Source organism: Procambarus clarkii, chromosome 37 (genome assembly GCF_040958095.1).
Source record: "Procambarus clarkii isolate CNS0578487 chromosome 37, FALCON_Pclarkii_2.0, whole genome shotgun sequence".
In the NCBI taxonomy this organism is placed as follows: domain Eukaryota; kingdom Metazoa; phylum Arthropoda; class Malacostraca; order Decapoda; family Cambaridae; genus Procambarus; species Procambarus clarkii.
This window is the reverse complement of record NC_091186.1, coordinates 8771024-8793816: the sequence shown is the minus strand read 5'-3', so window position 1 is coordinate 8793816 and position 22793 is coordinate 8771024. Positions and strand designations below refer to the sequence as shown.

At 46.8% G+C, this 22793-nt stretch overlaps 1 long non-coding RNA gene across 1 annotated transcript in view; it reads right to left on the bottom strand.

Annotated features, from left to right (window-relative positions):
• LOC138372016 (uncharacterized) overlaps positions 1-22793 on the bottom strand; it is a 54869-nt gene that overhangs the window by 26794 nt on the left and 5282 nt on the right. The gene's annotated exons all lie outside the window — the stretch shown is intronic.

Sequence of the window (22793 nt, the reverse complement as noted above, 5' to 3'; positions counted from 1 at the left end):
AATTATAAAGTTCTAACCAAAATCTTATAAAAAACTCAAATATTAAATAAAATTAAGTACCAAAAAATGTATTATATATACTAAATAAAAGATTATAATAATGTACAATGTCAAGACTTGAAATAAGTAAGAAAGGGCAAAGACATGGTAAACTAAACAAAATTATAATAAAATTAAACTACTAAAATGAACTATAAATCAAATTACAGGGCCTACTGTGCACTATACAGTGTACAATTGAACAGCTGAAAGGTTGCTATTTAACAGAGGCCGCAGCTCCTTTATATATAAGGATTCCATTACTCTCAAATCTGACTGGCCATTCATACAAGTGTCCAGAATTTTAAAATCAGATTCCAGCAGAGAATGATCAAACTCATAACAATGGTTTCTAATCTCCGAAAATGCTGGTTTAGACAATGGTAATCCAGTCCTAAAAGATAATCCCCGGTGCTCAAGTATCCTAATCTTAAAGTTCCGAATGGAACTCCCGATATATCCAGCATTACAGGTGGAACAATTATACATATATACGACATTTGAGCACAAGGGGGTAGGCACTTTATCTTTAAATTTAAAATAAGAGCCTATGGTATTTGTATTGACAAAAATAAATCTAAAGTCTACTTGAGGATAACACTGCTGCAACAGTCTCCTCAAACGACTCCTTACAGAAAAGCTAATACTGCCATAAAATGGTAATTTAATATATTTAAGATCCCTTTCCACTGTAGTAATCCTACAAGATGGGTGAAACTTCTTATTTAAGAAATTCCTTATAAAGGTATAAACCATATGCAAAGGATAACCATTATTTGAAAAAAAATCACAAGAACATTAATTTCTTGATCAAAGTTATTCCAATTAGAACATAAAACAAAGGCCCTATTCAGTAGAGTGTTAATTGCATTTTTCTTAAAAATATCAGGAACAAAAGAATTAAAATTTAAACCTAAACCAGTAAAGGTTGGTTTCCTAAAAACATTAGTGTTGAACCCATTAAGGTTATTCACTTTTACATCAAGAAACGACAATGAATTATCAACTTCACACTCTGCAGTAAAACGTATATTACTATGTTGTGCATTAAGATACTCTCTAAATTTCTCAATATGACATTGGTCCTTAAACAACAAAAAAGTGTCATCTACATATCTCCTGTACAAGACTGGTTTAAAGGCCGAAGGACAATTATCAAGCCAATTTATTTCATGAAAACTCAAAAAAGCATTAGCCAGTGCAGGACCTAAAGGAGACCCCATTGCTACTCCATCAATTTGTTTATAATAAATATTATTAAACATAAAGATGGAGTCTTTAACTGCTATTTCTAACAGCCGTCTGAATATTTTACTACAAAATCCAGACACTAAGTTAGTGTCAGCAAATAATTGATTTACACAGATATCAATGGTTTCCAACAAAGGAATATTAGTAAAAAAGTGATTCAACATCGAACACGTTTTACTGCAGAGTGTGAAGTTGATAATTCATTGTCGTTTCTTGATGTAAAAGTGAATAACCTTAATGGGTTCAACACTAATGTTTTTAGGAAACCAACCTTTACTGGTTTAGGTTTAAATTTTAATTCTTTTGTTCCTGATATTTTTAAGAAAAATGCAATTAACACTCTACTGAATAGGGCCTTTGTTTTATGTTCTAATTGGAATAACTTTGATCAAGAAATTAATTTTCTTGTGAATTTTTTTTCAAATAATGGTTATCCTTTGCATATGGTTTATACCTTTATAAGAAATTTCTTAAATAAGAAGTTTCACCCATCGTGCAGGATTACTACAGTGGAAAGGGATCTTAAATATATTAAATTACCATTTTATGACAGTATTAGCTTTTCTGTAAGGAGTCGTTTGAGGAGACTGTTGCAGCAGTGTTATCCTCAAGTAGACTTTAGATTTATTTTTGTCAATACAAATACCATAGGCTCTTATTTTAAATCTAAAGATAAAGTGCCTTCCCCCTTGTGCTCAAATGTCGTATATATGTATAATTGTTCCAGCTGTAATGCTGGATATATCGGGAGTTCCATTCGGAACTTTAAGATTAGGATACTTGAGCACCGGGGATTATCTTTTAGGACTGGATTATCATTGTCTAAACCAGCATTTTCGGAGATTAGAAACCATTGTTATGAGTTTGATTATTCTCTGCTGGAATCTGATTTTAAAATTCTGGACACTTGTATGAATGACCAGATTTGAGAGTAATGGAATCCTTATATAAAAAGGAGCTGCGGCCTCTGTTAAATAGCAACCTTTCAGCTGTTCAATTGTACACTGTATAGTGCACAGTAGGCCCTGTAATTTGATTTATAGTTCATTTTAGTAGTTTAATTTTATTATAATTTTGTTTAGTTTACCATGTCTTTGCCCTTTCTTACTTATTTCAAGTCTTGACATTGTACATTATTATAATCTTTTATTTAGGATATATAATACATTTTTTGGTACTTAATTTTATTTAATATTTGAGTTTTTTATAAGATTTTGGTTAGAACTTTATAATTGTCGTTTATTCTGTTTGTATTTTACATACATTTTTTGTAGATTTGTAGTCATTATATAAATATTTGTTATAGTGTTTAGTATCTATGTGTTAGGTATCAAGTTTCACTTCTGATCACTTCACGTAAGTTTAATAGAATGGTTTGTTTTAGAAGTTATAAATTTCATCTTGTAGTTTAATGGATTTTTAAATTAGCTTTAATATATGTGACAGTTAATAAGTTTTATTTGTATTGATCACTTTAAGTGCGCTTAAGTGTTTTGTTTTTTTAAGCATTTTCCTTTCTTTGATAGGCAATTATATTCAGTATGAGTTCTTTGTTTACCAGTTATTTGATGGTGATTTCTGTTTTTTTTTTAGATCTGATGATGAATACGAGAAGTATTCGAAACGCTATGCATTTTAAAGTAAAGAATCTGAAACAAGATGTTCAGTATATCCCTGGTTTTCCTATTCATCTTAATATATATATATATATATATATATATATATATATATATATATATATATATATATATATATATATATATATATATGACTGAAAACTCACACCCCAGAAGTGACTCGAACCCATACTCCCAGGAGCAACGCAACTGGTAACTACAGGGCGCCTTAATCCGCTTGACCATCACGGCCAGACAAAAGGAAGTGGTAGCCGAAGCTATTTGAACCACTTCCCCGCCGGCAACTCGGATGGTAATCTTGGGCATAGCATTTCACCAAATCACCTCATTCTTTGGGGCACACGTGAGGAACACAAATGCGAACAAGCCTGAATGGTCCCCAGGACTATATGCGACTGAAAACTCACACCCCAGAAGTGACTCGAACCCATACTCCCAGGAGCAACGCAACTGGTAACTACAGGGCGCCTTAATCCGCTTGACCATCACGGCCGGACACAAGGAAGTGGTAGCTGAAGCTATTTGAACCACTTCCCTGCCGGCAACTCGGATGGTAATCTTGGGCATAGCATTTCACCAAATCACCTCATTCTTCGGGGCACACGTGAGGAACACAAATGCGAACAAGCCTGAATGGTCCCCAGGACTATATGCGACTGAAAACTCACACCCCAGAAGTGACTCGAACCCATACTCCCAGGAGCAACGCAACTGATTACCATCCGAGTTGCCGGCGGGGAAGTGGTTCAAATAGCTTCGGCTACCACTTCCTTTTGTCCGGCCGTGATGGTCAAGCGGATTAAGGCGCCCTGTAGTTACCAATTGCGTTGCTCCTGGGAGTATGGGTTCGAGTCACTTCTGGGGTGTGAGTTTTCAGTCGCATATAGTCCTGGGGACCATTCAGGCTTGTTCGCATATATATATAATATATATATATATGTCGTACCTAGTAGCCAGAACGCACTTCTCGGCCTACTATTCAAGGCCCGATTTGCCTAATAAGCCAAGTTTTCCTGAATTAATATATTTTCTCTAATTTTTTTCTTATGAAATGATAAAGCTCCCCATTTCATTATGTATGAGGTCAATTTTTTTTTTTATTGGAGTTAAAATTAACGTAGATATATGACCGAACCTAACCAACCCTACCTAACCTAACCTAACCTATCTTTATAGGTTAGGTTGGGTTAGGTAGCCGAAAAAGTTAGGTTAGGTTAGGTTAGGTAGGTTAGATAGTCGAAAAACAATTAATTCATGAAAACTTACCTTATTAGGCAAATCAGGCCTTGCATAGTAGGCTGAGAAGTGAGTTCTGGCTACTAGGTACGACATATATATATATATATATATATATATATATATATATATATATATATATATATATATATATATATATATATGTATATATATATATATATATATATATATATATGTATATATATATGTATATATATATGTATATATATGTATGTATATATGTATGTATATATATGTATGTATATATATGTATATATATGTATATGTCGTACCTAGTAGCCAGAACGCACTTCTCAGCCTAGTATGCAAGGCCCGATTTGCCTAATAAGCCAAGTTTTCATGAATTATTGTTTTTCGACTACCTAACCTACCTAACCTAACCTAACCTAACTTTTTCGGGTACCTAACCTAACCTAACCTAACCTATAAAGATAGGTTAGGTTAGGTTAGGTAGGGTTGGTTAGGTTCGGTCATATATCTACGTTAATTTTAACTCCAATAAAAAAAAATTGACCTCATACATAATGAAAAGGGTAGATTTATCATTTCATAAGAAAAAAATTAGAGAAAATATATTAATTCAGGAGAACTTGGCTTATTAGGCAAATCGGGCCATGAATAGTAGGCCAAAAAGTGCGTTCTGGCTACTAGGTACGACATATATATATATATATACATATATATATATATACTGTTGGGGTATACCTCAGTGAGCAACCGTATCCGTACTTATCCTGGCAAGGTCGCCAATGTTAGGGTAAAGGTGTTCCACTCTCTGGTGGTGTGAGCAACAGCTATACTCAAGGTCACTCACTGTAGCCCTGCGGGTCTTCACTCTATCCTCGCGGCGCCACTGTACGCCAGGAGAGTATCCCAGTCAATCCCAACCGGCCTCTGATCGAGAAGGAGTGGGAACACAACTCGTTCACTTAACTGTTATGTGCCCGCCCCAAAAATAGGGCTTTACTATTAACCACAATGTCGCCAACTGGTGTTTTCGGTGTCCAGTAACACGTCAGTGGATTTGTTGAGTTGTGGTAACCTTGGCAAGGACACACTCAATAGATCAGGATATCAGGCAGGTATTTACTTCTATCACTCTCTGCTTTCAGGTATTATATAGCCACAAGATAATTGGAGGGGATGATATAAACACAAATGTATTTTGTATTTTACTTAAAACTCATTCAAAGACATCACAAGGTCATATCAATAAACAATCAGCTGATCCAGGCAGGAGTCGTTCGTTCCCACGTATAATATGCACTCACTAAGGTGGCAACACTTCCCCTCTCGTCACTGTCAAAATCAGCTGGGCGCCTTCCACCGCGCGAATGTTTATTGCTTGTTTCCCCCTCCCCGCTCAGCTCGTTGTCGCCGTCTGGGGGCTTAGTGGGCGGCTGCCGGAGTGTGATGCTCCTTGGGACAGTCCTCTGTCCTTTTCTAGCCTTGTGCTCCTGCTGCCGTCCTCTCCAATTCTGCTGGGCATCTTTTCCTTTTCCTTCTGTTTCGTTTTTCTCCCCCCTCTTCTCCTATCTGCTTGCCATTTCCTGCCGACCTTTTGCTCGTTCTGGTTCTTCCCTTGGACTTCTTCTACTTTGACGCCCGGGTGCTTGAGGAGGCATACTCTTGCACCCGTAGAACTGCAGTACCCGACGTAGAGAGCGAGGGGAACCTTTTATTGTCAATCCCCACTTCGTCACTGAACCCGATCTCGACGGACTGTCGGTTTCTTAAGGTGGCGTTTGTGGGGCGTATACTCACGACGCACCCCTAGGAGGCCCCGACAAGATCGGCGATAGCTTCTTGTTGGGTGTCCTGCCTCTAATTGTGGCTCCATGGTGGGTGTGGGGGCACATTCGTGAGTGAATTCGTAATTTCGTCAAGATGATAACCCCTGTTTCGGCTGCTTCTGGCTTACCTTTTCAGGCTCGTGGGGTGGGCGACCAAGCCCCCGAGTCGGTCCGTATTGGAAGACCGGGCTCTGTAGCCTCCGCTGCATTGGGCCCCGACCTTGCTCCTCCTTTGGCCTCTCTGACTCCTTCCCCTGGCTCCCCTCCCTCCTCTGTGGTTGGGTCGAGCCCCAAGCCCCCAGTGGTGACTACCTCGTCCCCTGGCGCGGCTCCTTCTCTAGTTGTAACTACTGCGCCTTTTAACCCCTCTCTCTCTGGGGGTTCTCACCGCCGTTCTCGTCACGGCTGCCCTCGCTCGATTCCTTCCAGTTCTGCTACCTATCAAGCCTTGTTTGGTCCCGCTTCGTGGGCCAAATATTTTGATCTCCTTCCTCTTGATTCTGCGCCTCCTGACGATTTCTCCCTTCATCGACATCTCATTGATTCCGTGGATGCCTCCATTACTTTTAACCCCACTCGTCTCGGTACGCGTGTCGTTGCTGCTCCTTCTCAGGATGCTGCTTCCCGCTTGGCTGCCTTATCCTGCCTTGGCGAGACCCCCGTTCGGGTCTCGAAGAACGTTCAGTTGAATGCCAGTGTTGGCACTATTTTGCTCCCGCCCCATGTTGCGACCGGTGTTCGGGACCTACGCGACTGCCACGACGATATTCGTCATATCCTCGCTGCCCAGGGCCATTCTATTCTCCAGGTGGACACGTTTACTCGTCCCCCTCGTGGTAGTCGCCGTCAACCCCTCCGGGTTGTGAAGATTACCTTTGATGGTAGGACCCTTCCACCCTCTGTCATTCTTGCTGGTGCCAGGTGCTCTGTCCAGGAGTACATTCCTTCTCCTCGGCTCTGCAACAAGTGCTGGAGGTTTGGGCATGGTGCCCTCCGCTGCTCCGGGACTGTCTCTCTCTGTCCTTTGTGTGGTGGCGAAGGTCACTCTAAGTCGGAGTGCGCTTCTCCCCAGGCTCGTTGCCTCAACTGCGGTGAGGCCCATCCTACCTTCTCCCGTGCGTGTGTCCATTACAAGCTTGAGGCAGCCGTCCTCAACTTGAAGCACCGGGAGCGTTTATCTTTTCCTGAGGCGAGGCGCCAGGTTCGCCGGCTCCCGCCTTATGCTAATATCTCTTATGCTCGCGTGTTGCGCTCTTCCTCTCCTCGTCCTTCCCGCCTTCCTCAGACTCACAACCGTTTCCAGGCCTTGGACCCTGATGCGCCCACTGCCCCCTCCTCTGTCCCTTTGGGTTCTCTCCCGAAGGATCCTCCTCCTGGTCCTCTGTCTGGGGTTCCCCTTCCTTCTACCCGGTCTGTCGTGTCTTCTGTGTCTCCTTCCTCGTCCCCCTCCGATCCTCCTTCCCATCCTCTTCCTCCATCTATCGGCTCTCCCCGCCGCCTGTCGGTGCGGGCGGATGTCCATCGCTCTCCTAACGGCCGTCGTGTGTGCTCTCGTTCGGCTTCTCCTGTTGAGACACTGGAATCCGTTGCCCGGTACGTAGTTGCTGGGACACCGGTCTCTTTAAGTCAGAAGCGTAAGCCTGGCTCCTCTCCTTCCTCTTCCCCGGCGGGTAAGAAGGCTTCGCTTTCTTCCTCAGCTCCTCCTTCTGGCTCTGTTGCTCCTTCCACTCCCGTTTCAGTGCTTGCGCCCCCTGTTCCCGCTATTGAGGTTTCTTTGGCCCCTGCTTCCCTTTCGGTTGCTGCTCTTGCTGGGGTGCGCTCCTCTCTTTCTACTCCCCCTCTTCCTGCTGCTGTCCTTGACTGCTCCTCTCCGTTGTCTCCTCCTCCTCCTCCTCCTCCTCCTCCTCCTCCTCCTCCGGACCCTGCCCGCCCACCTCTGATCTGTTCTCCCGTTTCCTTCCCTCCGTCTTTGCTCAGTTTACCCATGCCCCCTAACCCTGATTTTGCTGACCCTGATCCCGACCCTGATATTCTTTAACGTGCTCTGTTGGTCTTTCGCCTTTGTTTCTTCCTTGTTCTCTGTTTTTGTCCTTTCTCTTCTCGTCGTTGTCCATTCTTCAATGGAACGTTCGAGGTTATTACGCCAATTTCCTCGAACTCCAACTTCTGGTTTCGCGGTTTTCGCCCCTTTGTGTCTGTCTCCAGGAGCCGATGCTTGGTGCTCGTCCTGGTCGTTTTCGTGGCTATTCCTTTCTCTCCCCCCCCCAGCCATTGCTGGGGCTTCTAATTCTTCTGCTCTCTTGATTCGGGCTGATGTTCCCTTTGTTCCTTTACTTTTTCCTTCGCCTCTCCATTGTTCTGCTGCTCGTATCTTTGTGGGGAAATGGTACACAGTTTGTTCCATTTATCTCCCCCCGAGTGTCCCGCTCTCTCTTCCTGATTTGAAACACCTCCTAGACTCCTTGCCGGAGCCTGTGCTCCTGCTGGGTGACTTCAATTGTCGTCATTCTCTTTGGGGTGACGTTCTGACGAATACCCGGGGTCGCCTCCTTGAGCCGTTTCTCCTCTCTTCTTCCCTGTCTCTTCTGAATTCTGGTGAGCCCACTCATTTGGACTCTCGAACTCGTACCCTTTCTTGTCTTGATCTTTCTCTCTGCTCTTCTTCTCTTTACTTAGATTTCACATGGCAGGTTCTTGATGACCTCCATGGAAGTGATCATTTCCCCATCCTTGTTTCCTTTTTCTCTTTTCGCCCTTCCCTCTCTTTCCCTAGGTGGCAGTTTGCTAAGGCGGACTGGACCCTATTTTCCCTCAGTGCTACTCTCTCTGACCTCTCCCTTCTGCCCCTCTCTCGCGCTCTCCTCCTTTTTCATGACACTGTCTTCGACGCTGCCCTCCGCTCTATTCCTCGCTCTTCCTCTCGGGGTCCACGGAAGTGCGTTCCCTGGTGGAATGCGGACTGTGCTCGGGCTGTCCGCTGTAAGCGTGCAGCCTGGAAGAAGCACCGCAGTAGGCAGACGACCGATTCTTTTCTTTTCTTTCGGAAAGCGAGTGCGGTGGCCCGTAGGGCCATCCGTACGGCTAAACGTGAATGTTGGGCATCTTATGTCTCGACAATTTCGTCCGAAACCCCTCTGGCCCAGATCTGGAAGCGTATCCGCAAGATAGCGGGTAAGTTCGTTCCCGATGTTTCACCGGTCCTTCACCTCCATGATACTCTTGTGGCGGACCCGTTGCAGGTCGCTTCCGAACTGGGTTCCCACTTTTCTTCTGTTAGCTCTGGTCTTCATCTTCCCCAATCTTTCCTTCTTCGTAAACCTGTCCTTGAGTCTCGTCCTTTAGATTTCTGCACTCATCTTCAGCTTCCCTATAATGATCCCTTCTCTCTCTCTGAACTTCGTTCTGCCCTGGCCCTCTGCGGTTCTACGGCGGCGGGCTCCGATGGTATTCATTATGAGATGCTTCGCCATCTCCCTCCGAGCACGTCTCAGTATTTACTGAGTCTGTATAATCGGATCTGGGAGTCGTCGTCAGTCCCTGAGGACTGGCTCGATGCCGTTGTCCTCCCTGTTCGCAAACCGGGGTCTCTGGGTACTTCCCCTAAGGACTTTCGCCCTATTGCTCTCACAAGTTGTGTCTGCAAACTCTTTGAACGTATGGTTAACGTTCGTCTGATGTGGTTCCTGGAACACCATCACCTCCTCTCCCCTTCTCAATTTGGTTTCCGCAAGTGCCGCAGCACGACAGATGTCCTGGTGAACTTGGAGGTCTATATACGTACTGCTTTTGCTGCGAAGACCTCCGTTGTTGCCGTCCTTTTTGACCTAGAAAAGGCTTACGACACCACTTAGCGTTATCATATCCTATCTCAACTTCATTCTTTTGGCCTTCGTGGTCATCTCCCTCTCTTTCTCCGCAGCTTCCTCTCTCGTCGTTCCTTTCGGGTGCGCCTTGGTACCGCTCTCTCTCCCTCTTTTCAGCAATACGAAGGTGTGCCCCAGGGTAGTGTTCTGAGCACTACTCTTTTTCTGGTTGCCCTCAATGGTCTTCTTTCCTCTCTTCCTTCTGGTGTCTTCTCCGCTCTCTATGTCGATGATCTTACCCTTTGTTGTCAGGGTGATGATTCGCCTCTCCTTCAACGCCGGCTTCAACTTGCGATTGATGCCGTGTCGTCTTGGGCCACAGGTCATGGCTTCAAGTTCTCTACTTCTAAGACTTGTGCCATGACTTTTACGCGGAAACGGGTTGTTCTTCGTCCCTCTTTGTCACTTTATGGTCATCCCCTTGAATACAAAGATTCCGCGAAGCTTTTGGGGTTATTCCTTGACACTCGTTTGTCTTGGTCTCCCCATATCTCTTACCTCCGTGTTGAGTGCTCTAAGTCCCTTACCCTCCTTCGGGTCTTGTCCCATACTTCTTGGGGGGCAGATAGGCGCACTCTCCTTGCTTTACATTCCTCTCTCGTCCTGTCTAAGCTCGATTATGGTTGCCCTGCTTACTCGTCTGCTTCTCCTTCTACTCTTCGCCGTCTTGATGCTTTGCACCATGCTGGGTTGCGCCTCAGTTCTGGTGCCTTTCGTTCGACTCCCGTCCTTAGCTTGTATGTTGACACTGGCTTCCTGTCTCTCCAGGACCGCCGTGATCGCTACTGTCTTCGCTATCTTGCGCGGTCCTTGCAACATCCTTCCTCTCGTCTCTGTCGTGCTTTAACTTTTACCCCTCCTGCGGTTCCTGTTCCTCTTCACCACCTCCCTCTTTCTGTCCGGTTATCTCGCCTGCAGGATTCTCTTTCCGTTCGTATTTCTGATGTTTCTCCTCGTGTTGTTCCTTCTTTGCCCCCGTGGAGGGTCCCTCTTCCGCGGTTTTGTACATCCTTGACTCGTATCACTAAAGCTTTTACCCCTCCTACAGTTCTAAAACGCCTTTTCCTCGAGCACTTTTCTTCTCACTCCCGCTCCGTTTCTGTCTTCACCGATGGGTCTAAGTCAGCGGACGGTGTTGGCTACTCTGTTGTTTTTCCTGATCACACTTATATGTGTCGCTTGCCTCCGGAGACTAGCATCTTTACAGCGGAACTTTATGCTATTCTCTATGCTCTTCGTCTCCTGCTTTCTCGTTGTCAGTCTTCCTTTGTGGTTGTTGTTGACTCTCGTAGTGCCCTCATGGCTCTCGGGTGCTTTAATCCAGTTCATCCGGTAGTTGTCGAGATCCAGCATTGGCTGTTTCTCGTTCACAGTAAATTTAAGTCGGTTGAGTTTTGTTGGGTTCCCAGCCATATTGGCGTGTCTTTAAATGAGCGTGCGGATGCTGCCGCTAAGGAAGCTGTCCGCTCTTGTCCCATCTCTCGTAAAGGCATTCCGTATTCCGACTTTTACCCGGTTATCCATTCCTCAGTCCTTACCCGTTGGCAGGCTTCTTGGTTGTCTGTTACTGGTAACAAGCTACGTACTCTTAAATGTTGTGTTTCCTCGTGGCCGTCCTCCTTCCACCGTAACCGGCGGTGGGAAACAGCTCTAGCGAGGTTGCGTATTGGCCATACTCGCTTAACCCATGGTCACTTGATGGAGCGCCGCCCTGCTCCTTATTGTCCTAGTTGCATTGTCCCTCTTACGGTCGTGCATGTCCTTCTTGAATGTCCTGACTTCCAGGACGAGCGTGTGTCTTGCTTTCCGACCGCCCCTCGCGGTCACCTATCCCTCGATAGAATTCTTGGTGACTCGGATACTTTTGATATCGTTCGCCTTATGCGTTTTTGTTCTCGTATTGGCATCCTTGGTGATATTTAGCGCCCTCTGATTATTTTGCGTATTTGATGGTGCTACATATCCTTCCCGGTTTGGTGCCTTCTTTTGATAATTACTTACTTACTTATTGCTTGTTTCTCTGGCGTCACGCACGCTGTTTCTTTAAGTTCTCAAAGATCACTAGAAGTTCGAACACTCGATATTTGCGACAATAGCACGTATTACTTCGCTACCCTGATCTTGGGCTCAAACAAATATTTTATATTAAATGTGACAATAGTTCACTGCCATGGTATTTCACACTGCCCTTCATTCAATGATAACTTATGAAGTGTTCAACACTGGAGTTCTCAGTATTTCCTTTCGTGGGCGATAACACAATTAATCACTACATACACGAATGATTATTCAATGCACGAACATAGACATATATAATATAGATAAATCAGACATTAATAAATGGTAATAACATAGTTACTGGGCACATAGCCTAACTTCCAAATACTGGCATAATATTATATATATTCTTTCACTATATGATTACATTAAAGTCTCATGAAAGACATTCTCAACACAGTAAATTCATCAATTACTCCGGGAGCCTGTACACACCAATAATAATATGTATATGTATCATGAGTACTCTTGATAGTACTACTCTGCACACTGGTGCCTTACTGTGACATAGGTGAGCCTTGCTCACGACATACAAAATCCTCAGGCTAAATAATATAGCTGAATAATATAGCTGACTAAAGGGGAATTGGGAGGGAAACTAGAACTACCTACTTCCACCTATCCTCCGATGAGAGTTGAGTTGTAGCTCCTGGTCCTGGCTCCTGCCTTGTGTCGGGAACGCCCCCACACACACACTGTCGTGTCCTCCAGGAACTCAATCAATGTCCCACTGTAGCGCGTCGTCTCCGTGCCTTCTCCCAGCAGGTCCGTGCTCCTCCTCGACTTCTTGTAGGGTTGGAGTCGGTCTCCCGGCCGTCGACTTTTCCTCCCAGCTACAGCTGCCCGCCTACGTCTCGGCTGCAGTCGTTCGGATTCCCAAATAGTTCTCTTCTTCCTCTGCTATCCCAGTGGCTCTGTTCAGCCACAACGCCGTCACGAATGGGTGAACTGCCTCAGACGTCGCATACGTCACTGCACAGACTTCACTTCTTCTTGCGCAGTACCTGTCCTGGAGCACTTGTTGCGCAATAACCGTCGATTCCCTCTAAGGTTCAACACACGAACGAAGGAAGACCTCACAGAGTACTGGCAGACTTCAGGTGACGCGTAAAATCCACGGGAGCGGGAAACAACTGTCAAACTGACAGGACCAATCTTCGCACGTCCAACCTCCTTGACGTGTCGTGTCACACTGATGGCGCCAACGCGGCGCGCTGACCGGACCCCCCTTCCTTCGTGACGTCACATTCGCCACGGGAGGTTTTCATTGGCTCCCTGTGCCACATTGCTGTCGGTGACCAATCCGGTGTCACTGACGTCACACGCTTTTGGCGGGGAAACAGGAGAGCCAGCGCCATCTTGGCTTCCTAAAGGGCCTAAACCACAGGCCAGAATACTATTGTTTTATAAATTTCTCGGCACTCCGAGAACACTCCACGCTCCCACATATACCAAACTGATGCCTGCGACCTAGAGAACGCTTGGGTAAAGTGGACATGACTCTTACTGCAGGCGTGGGAGAAATATAAGGGGGGGAACACCGTCACATACCCCTCCCCTTAAAATAAGAGTCATGTCTGGTTAGTGCATACGGGACAGGGCATCTGCTACCACGTTGTCCTTCCCCTTGATGTGCTTGATTTCCAGCCGGTACTCTTGCAGTAACAACGCCCACCTCGTCAGACGTTGGTTGGAGTTCTTCATTTTGTACAAAAAGGTGAGAGGGTTGTGATCTGTGAACACCAGAACAGGTCTCGCCCCACCTCCCACGTACACATCGAAGTGCTTCAGGGCCATAACTAGCGCCAATGCCTCCTTCTCAACGGTACTATAGGCCCGCTGGTATTTCACAAACTTCTTCGAGTAGAACGCTACCGGCCTATGTACCCCACTCCTCTCTTGAGCCAACATGGCTCCTATCCCAACGTCGCTGGCGTCCACGTACAGGATGAATCCGGCTGAGAAATCTGGGGATATTAATACCGGGGCCTCCGTCAACAATTTCTTGGTCTTTTCAAAAGACTCTTGGCAGGCCTCTCCCCATCTCCATCGTACATTCTTGGAGAGTAGCTCGGTCAGGGGATGCGCTACCGTGGAAAAATTCCTGCAGAACCCACGATAGTACCCTATCATCCCGAGATACCTTAGCAACTCTTTACGCGTTCTGGGCACGGGGTATTCCTTAATGGCTGATACTTTGTGATCAACAGGGGTGACTTCACCTTGGCCGATGACAAAACCAAGGTACTCTAAGTGAGCCTTCCCAAACTCGCTCTTGGCCAAATTTACAGTCAAGTTAGCCTCCTCTAGCCTTCTAAACAATTCCTTGAGTCTCTCCAGGTGCGTCTTCCAATCGTCGGCGTACACGACGATGTCATCGATGTATACTGTGCAGCCTGCGGCACCCCTTAACAAATCATTCATCATGCGCTGGAAACAGCTACCGCTGTTTTTCATTCCAAAGGGTAACACCTTGTATTGGTACAGCCCGTCAGGAGTTGCGAAAGCTGATATTTTCCTGGCCTCAGGAGTCAGAGAGATCTGGTAGTACCCCTTGAGCAGATCGACCTTGGATACGTACTTTGCACTGCCCACCTGGTCAATGCAATCGCTCACTCTTGGCATGGGGTGAGAATCTGCCACTGTGATGGAGTTCACCCTCCTGTAATCTGTACAAAAGCGGAAGGTACCGTCGCTTTTCCTCACCAACAAGCATGGGGAACTCCACTCACTTTTACTGGGCTCCGCAAGGTCGTTCTCAAGGAGATACTCCACCTCCTTTCTCATCAGCTCTCGCTTCTCCGGGCTCACCCTATATGTGCTCTGCTTGACGGGCCTGGCGTCCCTCACCTCTACTTCGTGCGTTACACTCTTGTGTCGTCGGGGCACGTCGGTAAAGAGGGAGGCATTCTCCCTCAGTAGGTTCGTCAGGTCCGCTCTCTGTTGCCCTTCCAGATGTAGTAGCTTGTCCTCGATCTTCGCCAGACTCTCAGTGTTGGTGAGACGGGTGCCGTCCGCCCTGGACCACTTTCCTTCCTCCTCCGGAAGTTCCTGGTCCACCTGCACGCATAGAACCGTCTTCTGCTGGGGGTCTCGGGTCACCGTTCCGACCTACCTGGCGGCTCCTCCTTCCACAGGGAAGAAAGGTTTCAGGCGGTCTACGTGACACACCTGTTTCTTGCGGGGTCTATCCGGCTTCCCGATTTCATACGACACAGGACCCAACCACCGCAGCACCTGGTATAGTCCCTCGAACCGTGACTCGGTCACCCTACCTTTACCTGGCAGCAAAACCATCACCTGGGACCCGACCTGGAACTCCCTCGGCGTAGCTCTCTTGTCGTACCACTCCGACATCTTACGCTGCGCCTCCTTCAGATGTTTCCCAGCTAGTTCCTTTGCTAGAGTGAGACGCTCTTTGAACTTTTGGACATATTCATTGACCGTTCCCACGGTCACTCCCGGTGTCCATTGTTCCTTCAGCATGGACAGAGGACTTCGCACCTCGTGTCCATACACCAGCTGGAAAGGTGAGAAACCTAACGACTCTACCACCGCGTTACGTATGGCAAACAACGCGGGGTATACTGCCTCATCCCACTCAGCCCCCTGTTCTGCGCAGAACACTCTCAGAACGGTCTTCAAGGTGGAATGAAATCTTTCGATCGCCCCTTGCGACTGTGGTCGGTAGGGCGACAACCGAATCTGAGTCACTCCCCAACCTGTCACCGTCTGTCGGAACCACTTTGACTGGAATATACTTCCGCAGTCTGTCTGAATTTCTCTGGGCATCCCCACCCAAGAGAAAAAACGTTGTAGTTGCCCAGCTACTCCTTTCGACGTCAAACGTCGCATCGGGACGGCTTCTGGAAATCTGGTGGACGCACACATGATCGTCATCAGGTAGGTATTCCCTCGCTTCGTTCTTGGCAACGGACCCACCCCGTCGACCAACAGACGCTCGAATGCAGGCCCAAACGCCGGAACAGGGATCAATGGGGCCTTCGGTATAGCGGATTGGCTCTTCCCTGCCCTCTGGCACGGTAAGCACGTCTTACAATAACGCCTCACCTCGGCGTCCATACCTGGCCAGTAAAAGTGTTCCCTGATCTTTCGCAGCGTCTTGGTCACCCCCAGGTGACCTGCAGAGTCCACGGAGTGCGATAGGTCCAACACTGCCGCTCTGCACTGGGCCGGCAACACTACCTGGTGCATCATACTTAGAGACTCTTCTCCGGCCTCCATCCTCACAGGCCTCCACTGTCTCATCAGCATGCCGTCCTGTATGTAAAAATGAGTAGCCTTCTCAGGACCAACACGTCCTCCTTTGGCCTCACGAATCAATTCGGGGAACTCCATCTGCTGCAACTCTCCAAGACGAGTGCGGTCTACCCCTAGAGAACTGGTGATGGTCACCTGCAACTCACCATTTGGGCTGTCTTCGCCCTCCGCTCGTTCTTCGGGTCCTATGAAGAGGTGATCGATTCCCAGGCTGTCGGACGTCTCCTCAGCCCCATCAGATCCACAACCTCCTCGTTCTTCGCGCAGTCTCGGCATCACAGCACAAACTGGGAACGCCACCAGGGCGATTCCCTTCTCGTCCCCACAGGCGTCTAACACTCCGCCCGTCTCCTTGTATTGCTCTAGGCACTCCTCGCCTTTCACGAGATTCGGAAGGACATATCCTCCACATGCGTCATTTCCCAAGATGACCTGTGCCTCCATCTTGGGCATTGATGCACAGACCCCCACCACTAGGGTCTGGCAGCCATAATCAGAATTCAGAGTCACCTGGTGTAGGGGCATCCTCACTGGGCCTCCCACAGTGGTCACACTTGTCACCCCCACACTGGTACTCTCGTAACCCTCGGGGAACAGGGTTTCACTCACCAGGGTAAAATCGGCCCCAGTGTCTCTTAATATCTTCACCGGGATGGGGTCTGCGTCCCCCATCCTTACGGTTCCCTGACACACGAATGGGTGAACTCTCTTCTCCCCACTCAGTACGGGTTCATCCCGCACCCTCTCGGCTATCTGGTCCTCGAACCTCACTAAAGCAACGTTCCCCCGCTGCTTAGGGCGTCTGCATTCCCACGCGACGTGTCCGAATATTCCGCAATTGTAACAGTGTATCTTCCTCGTCGGAGACCATCCGCCACCGCTCGCCTTAGCACTGCCTCCAGAGGCCGTCGCTCCCTGTGTCTTTCTCGCACCATTCGTCGACTCCTTTGTCGCAGCAACAGCTCCTGAGCTCTCAGCCTGGTACTTCTCTATCGGCTCCACAGCACCCTTCGATCCTCTGTTGTCCCAACTCGAGAGGTGGGACTTGGGGGAACTCGCTCCTGTCCTCCATCTCTCCGTCCTCCTATAATTCCTACTGTTTCCGGAGTATACGGGTGGTCGGTGCTGTCCCTCTCGGCGTGGGCGTAAGGCTTCTTCCAGCATGTCGGCTCTGTCGGCTGCGGCCCTCAGGTCCTTTATGTCATCCTCCCTGATCTCAGGAGAGAGCACGGACATAAACTTCTCCATGACCATTAGTCCCTTGACCTCTTCAACCAACCTCGCTCCTTCAGAGTCCAGCCACTTAAGGAACTTTCTCTCCATGTCCCTCGCCGTCTCCGCATAAGATTTTCCTGGCGAACGGGTACATTCCCTAAACCTCTTCCTGTAACATTCCGGCGTGAGCTTGAAAGAATGGAGCACAGCACTCTTTACCGCATCGTAGTTGGTGCACTCTTGGAAGTCGAGCATATTGTAGGCTTCACGAGCTTCACCGGTGAGCCTACCCTGAACTAGCTCCGCCCACTCCGCCCTCGGCCACCTCTTCAAAGCAGCAAACCTTTTGAAGTGGTCGAAGAAACTTTCGGCTTCATTTGGTACAAAGACCGGCAGATCTCGCTCCCTCACTCGTCGGTCTTCCTGTTGCGGCGGAGCAGGTGCACCTAGTCCTAGTTCAGCTCGCTTCAGCTCCACCTCCTTGTTAGCTTCTATCTCCTGCTGTCTCATCCTAGCTTCTCGCTCGTGTTCTTCCCTGCGCAGCTGTGTTTCTCGCTCTTGTTCTTCCCTGCGCAGCTGTGCTTCCCGCTCTTGTTCTTCCCTGCGCAGCTGTGCTTCCCGCTCTTGTTCTTCCCTGCGCAGCTGTGCTTCTCGCTCCTCACGCTTCAGCTGCGCTTCAGCTTCTCGCTCTTCTTTGCGCTGCTGTGCCTCTCACTCCTCACGCTTCAGCTGTGCTTCTGCTTCTCACTCTTCACGCTTCAGCTGTGCTTCTGCTTCTCGCTCTTCTTTGCGCTGCTGTGCCTCCAGATGCAGCTTCATTATCTCCAGCTTAACGCTGTGCCTGCTGCCGCTGGATCCCCTGCTGCTCCCACCAATGCTCAGGTGTTCTCCCACACTGGCAGGTGTTTGTGGCCGTTCCTCCCCCAAAGCTTCGTCTCGTGCCCTGAGCTGTGCCATGATCTCCAGTCTTCTCTCTCCCACTCTGGGAGATCTCAGCTTTATTCCAAAATGGTCTGCTATTGCCTGTAACTGTGCCTTGGTGCACTCCTCCAGCACCTGTTCATCTCTAGTGTCAATGAACCTTGTTACTTTATCATCCTCCATCTTGTGCTATGAGTGACAACCTGTACCTGATACCAAATACCACTGCCAACTACCACAACTGCAACCTTTATTTCGATCGTGATCCTGGCGAGGTCGCCAATGTTGGAGTATACCTCGGTGAGCAACCGTATCAGTACTTATCCTGGCAAGGTCGCCAATGTTAGGGTAAAGGTGTTCCACTCTCTGGTGGTGTGAGCAACAGCTATACTCAAGGTCACTCACCGTAGCCCTGCGGGTCTTCACTCTATCCTCGCGGCGCCACTGTACGCCAGGAGTGTATCCCAGTCAATCCCAACCGGCCTCTGATCGAGAAGGAGTGGGAACACAACTCGTTCACTTAACTGTTATGTGCCCGCCCCAACAATAGGGCTTTACTATTAACCACAAGGTCGCCAACTGGTGTTTTCGGTGTCCAGTAACACGTCAGTGGATTTGTTGAGTTGTGGTAACCTTGGCAAGGACACACTCAATAGATCAGGATATCAGGCAGGTATTTACTTCTATCACTCTCTGCTTTCAGGTATTATAATTGATAAGATAATTGGAGGGGATGATATAAATACAAATGTATTTTGTATTTTACTTAAAACTCATTCAAAGACATCACAAGGTCATATCAATAAACAATCAGCTGATCCAGGCGGGAGTCGTTCGTTCCCACGTATAATATGCACTCACTAAGGTGGCAACACTCCCCCTCTCGTCACTGTCAAAATCAGCTGGGCGCCTTCCACCGCGCGAATGTTTATTGCTTGTTTCTCTGGCGTCACGCGCGCTGTTTCTTTAAGTTCTCAAAGATCACTAGAAGTTCGAACACTCGATATTTGCGACAATAGCACGTATTACTTCGCTACCCTGATCTTGGGCTCAAACAAATATTTTATATTAAATGTGACAATAGTTCACTGCCATGGTATTTCACACTGCCCTTCATTCAATGATAACTTATGAAGTGTTCAACACTGGAGTTCTCAGTATTTCCTTTCGTGGGCGATAACACAATTAATCACTGCATACACGAATGATTATTCAATGCACGAACATAGACATATATAATATAGATAAATCAGACATCAATAAATGGTAATAACATAGTTACTGGGCACATAGCCTAACTTCCAAATACTGGCATAATATTATATATATTCTTTCACTATATGATTACATTAAAGTCTCATGAAAGACATTCTCAACACAGTAAATTCATCAATTACTCCGGGAGCCTGTACACAGCAATAATAATATATATATATGTATCGTGAGTACTCTTGATAGTACTACTCTGCACACTGGTGCCTTACTGTGACATAGGTGAGCCTTGCTCACGACATACAAAATCCTCAGGCTAAATAATATAGCTGAATAATAAAGCTGACTAAAGGGGAATTGGGAGGGAAACTAGAACCACCTACTTCCACCTATCCTCCGATGAGAGTTGAGTTGTAGCTCCTGGTCCTGGCTCCTGCCTTGTGTCGGGAACGCCCCCACACACACACTGTCGTGTCCTCCAGGAACTCAATCAATGTCCCACCGTAGCGCGTCGTCTCCGTGCCTTCTCCCAGCAGGTCCGTGCTCCTCCTCGACTTCCTGTAGGGTTGGAGTCGGTCTCCCGGCCGTCGACTTTTCCTCCTAGCTACAGCTGCCTGCCTACATCTCGGCTGCAGTCGTTCGGATTCCCAAATAGTTCTCTTCTTCCTCTGCTATCCCAGTGGCTCTGTTCAGCCACAACGCCGTCACGAATGGGTGAACTGCCTCAGACGTCGAATACGTCACTGCACAGACTTCACTTCTTCTTGCACAGTACCTGTCCTGGAGCACTTGTTGCTCAATAACCGTCGATTCCCTCTCTGGTTCAACACACGAACGAAAGAAGACCTCACAGAGTACTGGCAGACTTCAGGTGACGCGTAAAATCCACGGGAGCGGGAAACAACTGTCAAACTGACAGGACCAATCTTCGCACGTCCAACCTCCTTGACGTGTCGTGTCAGACTGATGGCGCCAACGCGGCGCGCTGACCGGACCCCCCTTCCTTCGTGACGTCACATTCGCCACGGGAGGTTTTCATTGGCTCCCTGTGCCACATTGCTGTCGGTGACCAATCCGGTGTCACTGACGTCACACGGTTTTGGCGGGGAAACAGGAGAGCCAGCGCCATCTTGGCTTCCTAAAGGGCCTAAACCACAGGCCAGAATACTATTGTTTTATAAATTTCTCGGCACTCCGAGAACACTCCACTCTCCCACATATACCAAACTGATGCCTGCGACCTAGAAAACGCTTGGGTAAAGTGGACATAACTCTTACTGCAGGCGTGGGAGAAATATAAGGGGGGGAACACTGTCACAATATATATATATATATATATATATATATATATATATATATATATATGTCGTACCTAGTAGCCAGAACGCACTTCTCAGCCTACTATGCAAGGCCCGATTTGCCTAATAAGCCAAGTTTTCCTGAATTAATATATTTTCTCTAATTTTTTTCTTATGAAATGATAAAGCTACCCATTTCATTACGAATGAGGTCAATTTTTTTTTTATTGAAGTTAAAATTAACGTAGATATATGACCGAACCTAACCAACCCTACCTAACCTAACCTAACCTATCTCTATAGGTTAGGTTAGGTTAGGTAGCCAAAAAAGTTAGGTTAGGTTAGGTTAGGTAGGTTAGGTAGCCGAAAACAATTAATTCTTGAAAACTTGGCTTATTAGGCAAATCGGGCCATGCATAGCAGGCTGAGAAGTGCGTTCTGGCTACTAGGTACGACATATATATATATATATATATTAGTATATTTTGGTAGCAGTCTTTCCTGTAGACATATATTATTAAATATGACCGAAAAATTAAGATTAATAATTCTAACACGAATTTTCTCTATCTTTCGTACATTTCTTTTCACTGTTGGTGGTAATTCAAAAATCAATTCTCCAAAATTCATTTTTATTTCTAGTCTGACGCGACACTTGAGCGCGTTTCGTAAAACTTATTACATTTTCAAAGACTTTAGTTTACCCATACACAACTGAGTAGAACTTACACATCTCCGATTTGTTTATATCTACATTTGAGTGAGGTGGATGGGGTGAGGTGGCATTAATAGGGTATTAATTTCATCAACACAAGACAGAGCACGAAACAATGGGTATTGAATGGAAGTGATTGTAGAAAGCCTATTGGTCCATATTTCTTAATGCTTCTATATTGGAGCGGAGTCTTGAAGTGGGTAGAATATAGTTGTGCATTAATTGGCTGTTGATTGCTGGTGTTGACTTTTTAATGTGTAGTGCCTCGCAAACGTCAAGCCGCCTGCTATCGCTGTATCTATCGATGATTTCTGTGTTGATTACTAGAATTTCTCTGGTGATGGTTTGGTTGTGGGAAGAGATTATATGTTCCTTAATGGAGCCCTGTTGCTTATGCAACGTTAAACGCCTGGAAAGAAATGTTGTTTTCTTGCCTATATACTGGTTTTTTTGAGGCTTACAGTCCCCAAGAGGGCATTTGAAGGCATAGACGACGTTGATCTCTTTTAAAGCGTTCTGCTTTGTGTCTGGAGAGTTTCTCATGAGTAAGCTGGCCGTTTTTCTGGTTTTATAGTAAATCGTCAGTTGTATCTTCTGATTTTTGTCTGTAGGGATAACGTTTCTACTGACAATATCTTTCAGGACCCTTTCCTCCGTTTTATGGGCTGTGGAAATAAAGTTCCTGTAAAATAGTCTAATAGGGGGTATAGGTGTTGTGTTAGTTGTCTCTTCAGAGGTTGCATGGCGTTTCACTTTCCTTCTTATGATGTCTTCCACGAAACCATTGGAGAAGTCGTTGTTGACTAGGACCTGCCTTACCCTACAGAGTTCTTCGTCGACTTGCTTCCATTCTGAGCTGTGGCTGAGAGCACGGTCGATATATGCGTTAACAACACTCCTTTTGTACCTGTCTGGGCAGTCGCTGTTGGCATTTAGGCACATTCCTATGTTCGTTTCCTTAGTGTAGACTGCAGTGTGGAAACCTCCGCTCTTTTCCATGACTGTTACATCTAGAAAGGGCAGCTTCCCATCCTTTTCCGTCTCGTAAGTGAAACGCAGCGCGGAACTCTGCTCAAACGCCTCCTTCAGCTCCTGCAGATGTCTGACATCAGGTACCTGTGTAAAAATGTCGTCAACATACCTGCAGTATATGGCCGGCTTCAAGTTCATGTCGACTAAGACTTTTTGCTCGATGGTACCCATGTAGAAGTTTGCAAACAGGACACCTAGGGGAGAACCCATGGCGACCCCAT